The 15,065-nt window shown below is 40.8% G+C and overlaps 1 protein-coding gene across 1 annotated transcript in view; it reads right to left on the bottom strand.

Moving 5' to 3' along the window:
* Nucleotides 1-11,547: 11,547 nt before the first annotated feature.
* syt10 (synaptotagmin X) overlaps nucleotides 11,548-15,065 on the bottom strand; it is a 33,163-nt gene continuing 29,645 nt past the window's right edge. The window contains exon 8 of the mRNA XM_061714809.1: nucleotides 11,548-12,607. The gene's annotated coding sequence lies outside the window, so the exon portion shown is untranslated. The remainder of the gene's footprint in view (nucleotides 12,608-15,065) is intronic.

The following is a 15,065-nucleotide window of genomic DNA, read 5'->3' as shown; positions in this document are numbered from 1 at the left end:
GTGTGTGTGTGTGTCGTTGTGGGGATTCACTATAAATATAAACCCATCCAGTTCCCTACTCGCGGGCGTCCACTGACACATTGTGAGGAAGCTTGCTGAAAGAATGACTCACCTCTGGTGTGGAGGAGCTGTTCATTCATAAAAAACACACAAAAAAACCTATTCAACACAGACGTCATACATCTGCTGGCTTGTTCTTAACTTATTCCTCCAACTGAATTAGAATTGTTCATAATTAGGAAATGCTGAAGCACAACATGGTAAGTACAGTTAATATTTTTCCAGATTTACATTTATGTATTTTCTTTATTAGCTGTAAAACTTCAGGCCTAATCTTTTACAAAGTTTTCTTTGCTTTGCATCTCATCGATTGACTGATTACTCCAAATTCTGGTGCATCAAATGCGAGTTTGGAAAAAAACAAACAACTAACTGCAATGCTATAAACGGCCACTAGGGGCGGCCTCCAAGATCCATTTATTTTGTACTGACCCGCTAGATAAAAGGTCAAACTTTATTGCAGAAATAAACATATTTACAACTTACATCGACTATTGTATGGGAGGTGAATATTCTATTTAAGTTATTGAGTGAAATTATACAAAGGAACTTTTTACGATTCTGGAAATGATATGTATCAAACTTAAGGGTGGGCAAAAATATCGATATGGCAATATATTGCGATACTTTGCCGGTTGATTCGATATTCAAATTTGAATATCATTTTTGTATTTATTTATTTTTTGTGAGCGCACGGTTAGGCTGCTCCTCGACCCTTGTGCCATTCAAGACCTGGAAGGGTCTCGGCTGCGACTGCAGTCTGACTGGTGATGCTGTCGTCATTTCCTGGGCGAATCCCCAGCCAGGCCGAGGCCTTGCTGGCTGCAGATGTCCGCAGGACCTCAGCTGTCCTCGTACACTGCAAAATCTCGAAATCTTACCAGGAATATTTTTCTTATTTCTAGTTAAAATGTCTCATTTTTAGTCAAAAAATCTCATTACACTTAAAACAAGACTCATCACTGGAAAAAACAACAATTTTCACCTGTTTCAAGTAGATTTTCACTTAAAATAAGTAGAAAAATCTGCCAGTTGAACAAGATTTTTTTGCTTGTAATGAGAAGACACTACAGAAACTTTTTCTGGTTATGTTTTATTTGACAATTTTCACCTGTTTCAAGTAAATTTTCACTTGAAATAAGTAGAAAAATCACAAACAATGGGACAAGATTTATCTTCTCATTACAAGCAAAAAAATCTTGTTCAACTGGCAGATTTTTCTACTTATTTTAAGTGAAAATCTACTTGAAACAGGTGAAAATTGTTGTTTTTTTCCAGTGATGAGTCTTGTTTTAAGTGTAATTAGATTTTTTTTTTTACTAAAAATGAGACATTTTAACTAGAAATAAGGGAAATATTCTTGTTAAGATTTTGAGTTTTTGCAGTGCATTGACCGGTCCATCCTTGTTCCACATGCTGTCTTGGTAGTGTCGCATAAAATATTTAAATATTCAGTTTGAATGAGTGGAATGTAACATTGATTAGGATAATCGGTTAACATGACCTCAGATAAAATAGGTAGCGTGTGGTAACTGCCAATTTTTACCCATTTTTGGATTAACCGGAGCAGAAAGGAGTTATTCCTGCCAATGCGCCGTCCCTCATGCTTTAAAAAACTAGCTTTAAGTCTACTCTTCAGTAATCAACAAGTTACTTTATGTGTTTTCCTTCATACAGTCTTTGTTTGTTTCATGAGTTTCAAGTTACAAGCGTTTTAATCCTCCAGCTCGCCGCCCAGATGGCTTAAAGTGTATTTGTCCGTTTGCACTAATTGGTTTTGCGTGTGTAGCTACTCAGTGGGCGATTCGTGACATCTCTATTTTTATTCATGATATTTTCCTGGCAAATGTTTCACCCGTCCATCTCAGCCCACCTGTTTCATTTGGACATTGGATTTTCCTGGGGCTATGAATCAGCGCTGACGCTGGATGAGCCATACCTGTGATGGAATGAGCAGCGTTCAGGGAATGGTTGCATTTACATTCAAGATCACGTCCTCCGCCGGGCTCTGGAGCGGCTGATTCATGGCTCCTCCACCTCCACCGCCATGTAAATCAGCAAAGCAGCTGGAGTGTCCTGGTGTCACCGAGCATTCTTCTCCTAACCTGCAATTACTGCATGTTCCCTTCGCTGTCGGCGCTGATGATAGTGCTGCCGCTCACACCTGTTGCAGCCCAACCGAAGCCTCTTGTTTTTGCATCTCTGGAGCGGCTCACCACGTCTTTATTTGTCTTTATTAATTTTGAAAAAAGGGCTTAGAGGAGGTCTGAGTCAGAGGGACAGCAGGGACGCTCTCACTGGAGAATAAAGCCCACTGGGTTTAATTTCTCATCATCTCAACAAAAGCAATGGTGATATTAGTCACTTTCATAAAGAATAAAGCCCATGTTTGATTAGTTATTGGCATGAATAAGTAATCACAGAACGTCCCTTTCCAAATATTCACGTTTTCTGTTCAAAACAAGTTTAAGTGCATTCTTTTCAACTTGAAGAGTCAGTAAAGACAACTTCTGCGGCTCCTTCTTCAGCCTTGGCCACCTGATTAAACCAAAACTGTTGAGAGCATCAAAATAATAGCCTTGGCCCAGCTAAATGTACAGACTGGTAGTCTGCCCCGAAAAGATTAACACTGACCTTAAAGATGTTTTTGTCTACTCGAATCGTAAGGATGAATCATCGTTTATGCCTTAAAATCATGATGCTTCATTTGTTTCATTGTCATTCGGCATTGAGACACCTCGTGTATGTTTTGACCTTTTTGCATGCAACCGTTTAATTAAATCTACTGATATATGGATAATTTCTCAAGTCTTATCCTTGGTAACTTAGACACTCAGTTTCAGTCCAGTTATTCACCTAGTTGGAAAGGACATATTAAAGAGCATTTAATGGGTTTTTCCACAACACAACTCTTTATTTCACTCGTTGCTCCACCTCTGGAGAATATAATTGTTGCTAAAAGCAAAATATTTGTGGATCAAGGTTGAATTAGAGCGATCTAGAAGGGTTTAAAACTCCTGTGGCCATCAGCTTTTTACCACCTCGTGTCTCTTATATCGATTATATCTTCACTGATATGTCTTTTTTTTCTTTTCTTTTGTAAGATTCCCACAAAACCAATAAAAATAGCCGGTGTGGTTCATGGACAGCAACGCTCGAATTATTTATTTTCTCTAAATGAGAAACGATCCTGATGAAGGCGTTTGCATAGGTTTTCTATTCATTTCATATTCTGCTTTTACGTGCTGAAGTGGCCGTATTAGACGGATTTCCAGCTATCTTATTTCAGTCTGTTGTACGTTTAGAGTAGCTCTTCATGCAGCATAACCCTAAAGGGAAATCAGACAAACACTGATAATCACAAGCAGAAACACTTCTGGAAAACGAGAGGAGGCTCTTATGTAGGACGGAGACAGACAGCTCACAAATCCAGTTTCTTGTGGAGGTTTTAGACAGGCTCTGTTAAAACATACTCAGTTTTTTTAAACATTCTGTCACCTGTAAGATGATAATTCATTGGTATCACTTTGGTTGTAAATCCCACTGCTGTACATCTGCTTTCCCCTCCAGAATTCAATCCAACACCATTAAACAATGGTTTCAAGCACTATATAAGTAAGTAAGTAAAATATATTTATAAAGCACCTTTCACAGTCAACGGAATGTCACAAGTTGCTTCACAAAAAACAAAACATTAATAACATGAATAAAACACCAATAAAAGTAGAAATACGATAAAAACAAGACAATACAGATAAAAGACTCCTAGAATAAAAGTACATAAAATCATCATTATGGTCATAAAACAACCCTCTCACTACTAATGTTTAAAAGCTTGGAGAAACAGGTGGGTTTTAAGTTTGCTCTTAAAAGAGAACGTAGAGACGGTGGGACGGCCTGGAAGGAACGATCTCCCCGCGGGTTAAAGCGTACCCAGTAAACATGCTAATGTTGATATTTTCATTATTTGTGGACCATCTGGTGTCACGAAATGCAAGAAATCTCCAAGAGGACCTTTTATTGTGATTAACACAGTAAGATTATTATTATTATAATGTGAGTTTTCACCTATTTAAAGAGTTGCAATGTGTTTTTAACAATGTTCATCCCGGTTTCATGAACTTTACTGTGTTAAACTTTAATTTGAGTAAACAGACACGTAGGCATTTGATCTTTGTTGGTGTTGCGGTTCCTTTGGTTGATTTTTGAGAGATTTTGTGAGAAACTGGGAGACATTCATCCCTGCCACCGACGGTTTAGTTTAAAGCAGAGCAGCAATAATCTACAAATGCTTCTGCTCATTAAACTTTTGAACTCTTAAACTGCCAATATAAATAGGGATGCTTCATCCAATCCCCTGCTAGTTTTCTAAAATGCTCTTTATTTAAGGATCTGCTCTTTTCCAAACGGTTTCTACAGATTTGCCAGATGCTTCGGTGCTCAATGGCCAAACAGATCAGCGCCTCTTTAGCCAGAGCTTGTATTTAACCACAAAGGCCTCCAGCTGGTGACAGATCTGCTCTTAATACGGCCAATTTAACACTTCCACTCATTCATTACGGAGGTTAAACTTTAGTTTTCTGTACTTCTGACTACAGTTCAGATTGGGAAGGCTGTTTCATATGATCTTTAGTTTTACTTTGGGGTTCTCAAAGTTGTTTTGATTCCATGTCAAAGAGTGTTTAACAGATCCTTGTCGCATCATATCAGCCTCTGTGATTGGTGAAAATATAGTAACACTTTAAGGTTTCAAAAGTCCCACTGCTGGTCTAAATGCGACTCTACATCATGTTTTTTCAGGAGCTTGACGTTTCTGTCAAGACGAATCAGCTGAAGGTGGAAGAGTGATGAAAGAGAATTCTTTTGCTTTTACCCACGAGGTAAAACATCTATTTGTAGCCTCTTACATCAATACATCTCCCGCTGTGTTGCCCCCCATCGAATAGTTCATAAAGCACATTTCACAACCTTTCATCCCTTCTCTGCTGGTAATGGTGATGGCTGGTTGGAGCGCGATAGCAACCCCAGATGCTTCGTTTGGTTCTCTTGATGTTTTATGTACTTGAACAGGTTGTATTAAAAGTAATATATATTTTTAAAAAACAACTGCACATCTTGCAGGTTCAGCAGTTTAAGTTGCCAGAATTCAGTTCAACAGGTTTAAGAGCGATGGTCAACTGTAAACCAGTTAAAGAGACTGAAATAACTTCAAACCAGTGTTGATTTCCAACGTTCCCATTTGCTGTCAGAGCTACGATCAAGTATTGAAGGATTCAGTTAACAAATCGTCTGAATGACTGTTTTTAATGAACTGATTCTAGTGATTTGTTATACTGAACATAAAGTGCTGCTGTGAACAGTTTCTCTCCCGTGGCAGCAACAAACTGGCATTTACACATCTGATGTCCATTATGAACCAACCAGAACCCTCAGGTCGTCAGGGCCACGCCTACTTTCTGTACCCAGAGTTAGAACCAATCACGGTGAGGCAGCGTGCCCCTCACCTGTGGAACAAACTCCCAGAATGCATCAGGGCTACTGAAACTCTCAGTTGCTTTAAATCAAGGTTGAAAACCTTTTTATTTACCGCTGTATTTCAGTAATCTACCATAATGCACTGCAACCTTTATATCTTGCTTTTTAACTTTTTTCTGTACTGGCACTTTTAAATTTGATTTTCAAAACTATTTTAAATCCTTTAAATTCTGTTGTTTACCTTGTTGCATTATTTTTGGTGTAAACTTTAAATCATGCTTTTTATTTATGTTTTAATGTCTTTGTGAATCATCCTGGTATTGAATTGTGCTATATAAATAAACTTGCCTTGCCTCTACAATTGTTAGCATCAGCACCGAGCCAACCCATCAGAAAAGAACTGCACTTCTTTGCATCAGACATCAGGGGGCATGTTGCTTATTTCATACAGATTGATGGAGGGCCAGTGGACATGAGGTGTGTTTATGTAATAATTGCATGTTCTGTGTCTGTGGAAAAGACACAGAGACAACTTCTGTTGTAATAGACGCTGTATAATGAAGGATAGCTTTACTATAAAAAAATACAGTGGTATAATTCTGAGCCACACAATGAAGTTGTGGAAAAGAATAGTGGCAGGTACTGAAAATGTTTATGATGTGTGAGCAGAATGGTTTCATGCCCAGAAACAGCACAACTGATGCAGTGCTGCAGAAAAGTTTCACTGCGTCGATAGTGTCGACAGAGTGGCAGAAAAGCGAGTTAGAGTGGTACAGGACATGAGTGACAGAAGGGTTTCAGGTGGAAGTAGGACTGCATCAATGTTACCTTCCTGTTTGCCATAACCATGGATGTGTTGACAGCTCTGACAGGACGCTCTATGGATTATGATGTTTGGAAGAAAGCCTGAAGGGGTGCAACAATTTCAGAAAAGAGAAAAGGAATGAAGGCAAGTCTGATTCTCTTTTCATCTGTGTAACTGAAAAGGAAGCAGGCAGAATGATAAGCATCGGGTAGAAGCGATGAAGATACAGGAGGTTAATTACCTGGACTCAACCGTCCACGGTGATTGGGAGTGTGGAAACTGCAAGCAAGGTGGACCACGTGCAGAATTGTGTCCGTGGTTATCTGTGATAGAAGAATAGCAGCAACAGGAAATATAAAGGTTCACGAGATGGTAGTGATAGCAGTCTTTCTATGCGGCTTGAAGATGGCAGCACTGGCCCAAAAGACAGAAAGCAGAGCTGCAGGGGGGAAGCCGACGATGTTAAGGTGAGAACATCAGAGGACGAGCCAGGATTGGTCGACTTGGAGACCAATAAATAAAGATTAGATTGAGATGGTTCGGGCACATTAAGAGGGCGGATAATGAAAACATTGCTAGAAGGATGCAGGAGATGAATCTGTCTGTCAGGAAAAGAGGGGAACAGCAAAGAGAAGATTTCAGAAAGAGGATATGCAGTTGTTGGTGTGACAGACGAGGATGGAAACGGTGCTGCCCCTGAAGGGAAAAGTGATAAGGTTTTATAGTTTCTGCTCCAACTCGTAACCCTCCGTCGGATGGGGGAATAATGAAAACATTCCACTGGATGTTCCAGGGGTTTACGTTGATTTCACGGTGCAGAACTCCCACCGTAAATCTGATATGTGAATTAAATAATTCAGCCTCCACCAGGTGACTTCTTTTAATGGAGGCACTGAACACCATAAAAACCGTCATTAGGCAGCAATGGGTGGTGACATTACGCAACCGTCGGTCCACTTACCCCTTTAACTGTAATTGTTCTTATAATAGAGGCAGCTTCCTCGACATCAGCGATAATGAGTTGATCCCTCGACCCTCTGCATCCAATGCACCATGAAAAGCTACACTTAGAATAGAGCAGACCTGTCTGAGCGCAGCCGTATCTTTAGCTGTGTTCCTCATTTAGCGGGGTAATATCTGTCTGCATTTATCAACGTCACCTCAGCTGCAAGAACAGGAGTTTGCATGCAGCACGCTGCATCGTTTTACTTAAATCATACTGTCATGACAATGGTGGGAAGTATTTGCTGAATGAGCTCAAAGATAATTATTTTACACAGTCTATATTGATATTTTCTGAATGGGATGGATATTTACCCCCAAATAATGAGCGACCCAGCAGGTGCAGTGCTGATGTGAGTCTATGTCTTGGTAAAGCGTTGCAGTTAAATATCCAGCACAAATAACTATTCAGCAGCGCTTTAATTACATGCATCATCACATGGAGCTATTAGGCCTTGGAAACTAAAGCCACAACTCCACTCTAAATATGGGCTTAGCATACGAAGAGTGGGCAGCTTTCATTGCCAAGGAAACTAATGTAATACCCCCCTTTTGTCTGTTCGTCCATCACTGCGGATCAAAAGGAAGTTGTGCTGTGTGTCAGGCTGCACGACGGATCAAAATGTTCCCTTTATATTTTATCATCAAACGGCTGCGGGAGACAGAAGGAGCCACGTGACCAGCGTTTTAATTTTGTTTTAAAGGTCTTTAAAGCACACACCTTGTGTCGCTGAGTGAAGTGGTTATCTAACATTTATCATTTGCTGGATGTCAGCAGCGGTTCAAGGACGCAGCGTGAGGCAGGATGATGACAGATGACTAAAGACACACACAATACATGCACACACAAAAGTTGTCAACACAGGAAGCAGGACGGGGAAACAAAAAAAGCTTCCTTAAGATTTAAAAGCAGTGCAACAAAAATTCAACAAGTCATTTGAAGGAGTGGTGGAGAGCAGAACTGAGACATAGGAGCTGATGGATGAAGGGGGAGGAGCTTAGGATGGTGTGACCGCATCTCATTAACTCATGTGTACATCTATATGTTCTCATGGATGTACGGTGGTTTCAGTTTACCTCAGAGTTCAGGGTGTAGACTCCCTCGTTTGTATTGTGCAGGGTGACACCACCTCGGCAGGGGAAATGCATCCTGGGGCTGCAAAAACGGTCCGATAATCTACACCAGATCTTTTGGTATCACCTTCTGCTGGTAAGAACTGACAAGACTCATTGGGAGCTTGTCGTGCCAAAAAGTGATTGTCTGCCAGAATCTGATTTCTCCCCTGAAAATGGGTCTTTTTACCTGCCAAAAATTGATTGAAGGCCAAATACAGTTAATGAAAGGTTGTTTCTACCTAAATATGATTTGATCTCATTCTTGAGCTTCATAATATAAACACTAGAGCTCACAGGATTGCTTTTAAGTATTTTAAAGGACCATTACAACACAAAATAGGCATTTTCACCTGCCAAAAATTGATTGAAGGCCAAATACAGTTAAGGAAAAGATGTTTCTGCCTAAATATGACTTGATCTCATTCTTGAGCTTCATAATCTGACGATTTAGCGCTATCGCTCAACGGGCTGCTGTGTGCGCTCCCGTGGCCAGAAATCAGAAGAAATCAGATTCTGGCAGGCAATCACTTTTTGGCACAACACAGAGTGACACCACCTCGGCAGGGGAAATGCATCCTGGGGCTGCAAAAACGGTCAGATAATCTACACCAGATCTTTTGGTATCACCTTCTGCTGGTAAGAACTGACAAGACTTATTGGGAGCTTTGCAATAATTTAGAAATCATTTTCAGACTTACCTGGAGCTTCAGAGTCAGATTAATATCACGCAGCAATCGTTTCTAGATCATAACACCATGTTTTTGCAGAGGAAACAACAGCCAACTCCTCCACAAACCACTTTTCACCTTCTCCCCAGACAGCATTTGAAGGAGAGCAAGGGTTACTTCTACTGTTTAACTAAATACGTTATGTAATCGTGTAAAGTGACTTGCTTCTATGTGAATTTTTTTATAAAAAGTTAATGAACTGAAGAGCTTTGTTTGGTTTTAATAAGAAAACCCATTTTTCTTCAGTGATTGTGCCACTGTAAATGTAGACAACCGTCCTTGCTCTCCACTTTCAGTCTCCTTAGTACTATCACTATCAGTGTAACTGTCTTTATCTGTATTTATCAGATGATTTTCACTTGAGTTAATTTGCCACCGTTTTGACATCAGTTGTGCACCAATCAATAAATGTGGCTTGCTGTTGTGACCGGCGTTCTCCTGAAGCCAGTCTCTTGTTTTCTTCTGACTCTCAGAAGGGAGTCGCGTAGCTTTGGGCCAGCCATCAATTTTTCTCTCAAGTTGAAACACCTTACTGTGACATATCAATAAACCAGCATTGTGTGCCGCAGTATAACCGTCGCAGGCATTCTGTGCTCTCATGACTTTATTTTACCGTGATTTGTCGAATGAGTTTCTCTCCCGTCTGGAACACAACAACCTGCTGACCAAGCTGGAAAGGTCAGATTTAAGGCATTTATTGTGAAAGGGTTTATCAGTTAACACTTTAAAAATGGTTTGACTTGTGTCTTTTAGATCATTCTTTCAGAAATGTGACCACTTCTTTGGATTTGTAATATCAGATTAAGTTAATTTTCGTTTTAATTTAAGTTGTAGGATAGTTTTGGTTATTATTTATAATGTTTATAGAAATAAAGTACATATAATTTTTAAACAATCAAGTCGTGAAAGTACATTCATCAAACAAACCACCTGTTACCACCGACGACTTTTATTGGAATAATTTTGGATTATTTTGGTTTTGGAGCATAAAAGGCCGTGACCAGTAGTCGCCGGGTTGCCCCTGACTGACTTAGGGAGCTTTCAAACGGACCTGTGGCCCGTTTGTTTTGTTCCGATTCAGGGGCTAAATCGATACAGTTGTTTCGTTTTTCATTTGTGTTCACAAGGCAACCGTCTGTAGCGGTTCAAAGCTGTTAACAAATGCCATGCGTGAACTAACTGTTCTCTAATTGGTCAGAAATGAACGCGGAAGGATTTTCCTGTTCCGTACCCCAGGAAAAACAACAATGGTTATAAAGCCCGTTTCACATAGAGGGCGTAGGCCGGCTTTCCCATTCATGTGTATGTGCTACCGCGGTGCAAGAGCGGACCGCTCTGCCGCTGAGCTCGGCGGCGGGCGAAAGATCGCCTGCCGCGGCATTTGCACCGCGCCTGCCTGCCCGAATTGAACATTTTAAAATTTGCTGTGACGACATCTCGGCACGTCCAATAGGAGAGAAGGGAGAAAAGAAAGAAGGGAGAAGAGAGAAAGTTGTGTCCAATAGAGAGAAGTGGGGTGGAGGCTCTGCGCCGACTCTTCTCCTTGCGCCACAGTAGCACACATGAATGGAGTTGTGTCGGTTGCTGTGTCGATTATGTTCTCACTCCAAACGCACCGCTCCAGGTCTGGAATGGAATCTGTCCGAGACCACCTCTCCTAGGAGATCTCGGATCGCTTGTTTTGTGCCGCGATTGCTGTGTTCACATGTACCAAACGAACCGATCTTTAGGGGGAAACGCTCCGTTTTGGAACAACTGCTCCAAACGGGACAGGTGTGAAAGCACCCTCAGACTCGTGGTCATTAGCGTGTAGTCCAATTAGTCAACCTGAAAACATCCCGAAATGGTCCAAGGCATAGGTCGGTTTAGAGGACCTGCCCGCTCCCAGAGATAAAAATCAATCAACTAGAGACTAGAGACTAGACTATTGCTGCCGGCTAGCAGCCTTTCTAAACATTGATCCAAAACTGGAACCAGTCGAAACATCTCTTAGTAAAGTTAACAGCCCAAAAGAACAGATTTATTCACAGCTCAGTAGTGAAGTAGCTAACGTGACAGCTGGCTGTTTGATGCCATGGACTGTCAGTCAGAAAACCACGCCCCCTAATGATGCATACATTTGTGACTTTATATAATTTAACCAGGCTGTAAATATTGCTTTTATTTTAGCTTTGAATGTAGACATTTTAACATGGGCGTCAGGGGCTCACTTGGTCACTCTAGTGGCCATTCAAGGAACTGCACCTCAAAGGGGAAAACCGGATGATTCCCCTTTTTTAATATTAGTACAAATAAATAAAATCACTATATGCAGTATCATCCAAAAAAAGAGACGGACATGCTGCAGTTCTTCATTTTTTTTATTTATGTTGTTAAAATACATATGAAACAGTTACAATAAATTATATCCCAAATGTTTACTTTAAATAATTACAAAAGTTATCACAAACTGTACACATCATGACAGTAGTAGCAGTTGTTCTTGCTTGATACAGATTCAACCAATAGGCAAACGATTACGGTTTCAAGCTCTAGACTCCTACACATGGAATAACTTTATAAGGTAGAGCTGGCTTCACCGGCTTTCCTGTGCCAGTAATTGTTCACCACTATTACAGAACGTGTATAAATGTCACCCGACTACAAGTCTGAGCATTTTCAAAGTGTCACCAAACAATAGAAATACATTGTGATGTCTCTGTTTCAATGAGTTCACAACAACATCTTAGGTTTTACTCTTCATTATTTACAAAAACAATTCCATTGACGAGAACCACCGCATTTTCCAAGAAATACGGGGCGCTGTGCGAATGGTCCATGAAAACATAATGCACCAACAGTTTCTCACTATATTTTATTGAAAAGAGTAGAAACAAACTATTCGTTTTGTTGTTTTTTTGATTTCAGCAACACTTTAATTTCGGTTTATAAAAATATTCCTGATGTGGACAAAAACCCCAGATGGAAAGTGTCTCTACTAACTTGGTTATAGTATAAAGTATTTCGGGATTTCATTGTTTACTAGGTAATATCTTTAAATATCTTTAAAAAGAACAAACAATACCCTTTTTTAGGGTTAACTTGAGGGCTAAGTGAAATGTCCAATGTATTTTGGTAAAAACTGCTCCAGGGATTCGGTATAAGGTATTTCTTTTCAAACATATTTGTTCATAGGAGCCAGATTTGGAGCGAAACACTCAAATCCACCGTCTCTTTCCTTATATTGAACGGCTTTTGAGATCTGATCCAAACACGTGCCCTACGCACTTTCACAGCACAGCAAATACAGTACGATTTATAGTTTGGTGGAGACGGAGGCTCTGTCGGAAACCATCCCCTGCTCACTATCTGACCCAGCCCAGGGGTCTCCGATCGCTTTGCAGAGACGGGTACGTCGGGAACTTCGTAGCGAGTCCATCAGCTGATTTGGACATACGAGGTAATATTGTGGGCACTGTTCATTGCTGCCATACAGATGAAACTGTATCTTCTCAAATGAAATAAAAAGCACACTGATGTTGTCTGTGTTATATGTTGCTTTTTTGACTTCGCTGACTTTTTTCCCCAATTTTTGACATAAAATTGGTTTAAAAAAAAAAAGATTTATGATTTATGTCTCTTTTTTCAGTGTAGGGAAAAAGTCATGGAATGACATGACATAAATGTTTTCACTTTTATTTTGACAATCAATCACAAAAAGAGGCAGATAAACTTCGCTCAATTCAACTTCAGTGTGTAATTGTGAGGTTAGATATGTAAGTAATTTAACCAAACACGTATTTTGAATACAATAAACCAACCTCATCATGCTAGAGTTAAGTGAGTACATACTTGCACGTGTGGGTCATTTATTGCAGATTTTGGTCTTTCTTCCCTGCTAGAGCGCCATCCACAAGGCCATGTATGCTTGATTAGGGACCATCAGTTGTACGCCACTTTTCATGATGCCTTTTGAAATATGTGTTTTACATACAAATTCACAATTTTCTCTACGTATTCAGTGGACTGGCGGGGAGTTCGTTTCAGACACAAACAAGCTCTTATAATAACTGCTTGAAGTTAATTTTCTACTTTGATCTGGCTCTGTGATGTCACATCTTCGGTTTTGAGTTGCTAAGTGAAGTACATATTTATACAAAGTACCACGGTTGTTTTACGTGTACGGTTTTTAATTCGTCACTTCAATCATTTATTTATATCCTTTCAATTGCCCTTTTTATTTTTTTATTCAGCGTGGACCCAGAAATTTCCATAGGCGTAGGACAAGGGGGTCAACTAACGCTGAATGATCCTCATGTCCTCAGGCAGAAGTACTTTAAAAACATGATTCCTTTGCGGAAACTGCAGGAAACCCTCGGGAACACTTCTGAAAACCTTTACAAGACCATCCTCAAATGCAAATTAAAGCGGTACCATTCAAGGAAAAATAAATAAATGTATAAACCCCCATCTCCGGACCAGTTTATCTGGGACTGAGATCCATGGAAGTGGAAAACCATCCTGTGGTGATGAATTAAAATGTAAAGCCACTCCTCTGATTTAAAAGGCCAAATTTTAACCTCTACTTTGTCCCCACATTTTATGTACTGCACAACATCACTGTTGCAACACTGTCTCACAAAACGGACTGTCAAGTAATCCCAGGAGATGTTACAGATGATGAAATGTTGCTCTCTGTGGTGGTCATTCTGAGTAGCTGTTAGCCATGGCTCATCCCCAAGAGTTCATCCCCCATTATCCAGCCTGAGAAGGTCATGGCTACTGTCTACAGGGTTAAAACACTAATGGCGCTTTTACACTAGTACCTACTCAGCGCGACTCAACTCGCCACGGCCCCGTTTTACGCTTTTACACTACGGGTCGAGTGGGCGGAGGCGTGCCGAGTGTGGCGAGTGGCGAGGGTGTGGCGAGTCAAGTCGCGTAGTAGCTAGGTACCAGTAAAAAAGCGCCATAAGTTCTTCACACTACCCCAATGTAAAAACTACAAAATATCCCTTTAACACATGCCTAAGCTGTTTTTATCTCTGTTTTTGCAAGACATAGTCTATCATGTGCAAAATCAGCCATCGGTGCTTTGGATTTGTGCTTTGACTCTGCAGAGAACCACCTACAATAGAGAGGTGAGGTCAAACAGAGTGGGGGGTCCATTTAAAATACTTCAGGAGGAGATCCTTGTCACATACAGAGTGGAGTTTTAAAGCTAATTTGCATGCACTGCAAGGAATCAAGGATATGAGCCACAAATACCCCTTTTACACCAAGCTGGTTCCAGGGTTAGTGCTGGTGCTAGAGCCGGTTCGCGGTTGGTTCTAAGTAAGAACCGGTTGAGAACGGTTTGCTTTTACACAAGCTGGTGCTGGCCAGCAGCTGGCCAGAGAGCCACGTCATCACGTTACTGTATACGTCTGTGTATGTCACCATTTCCCGGTACAACTAGCGCCAAATTCTCTCCTCCACGGACCACTGCTGCTTCTGTTTTACATCCATTATTAAATAAATGGATGTAATAATAAAAGAGTCTGCTAACTTAACCGCCGTCTTCAACGCTCTGTTGTTTAAAAATGGCGCTCTTCTGTGTTTACTCTGCTTTGGTTGTTCAGTAACACCGCCCCCAGCCCTTGACGTAAGCACGTAGCCCCCGACGTAACGTGGTTCTTTCCTCCAGACCAGCAAAGAGTTGGTTCTTGTCTAGCACCAGTTTTGAGAGCCAGGAGCCGGTGCTTAGGCTGTGTAAAACCAAAGAACTGGTGCTAAGTCTGGCTCTAGCCCAGAACCAGCCCTGGAACCAGCTTGGTGTAAAAGGGGTAAAAGAGACTTTAGCAGAAGCTGAGCTCTAAGAAGTTAGCATGAGTTGACGGGAGACGCTGGTGGGAGCATCT

This window comes from Cololabis saira, chromosome 23 (genome assembly GCF_033807715.1).
Source record: "Cololabis saira isolate AMF1-May2022 chromosome 23, fColSai1.1, whole genome shotgun sequence".
NCBI classification, from domain to species: domain Eukaryota; kingdom Metazoa; phylum Chordata; class Actinopteri; order Beloniformes; family Belonidae; genus Cololabis; species Cololabis saira.
This window is presented reverse-complemented; position numbering and strand designations above follow the sequence as displayed.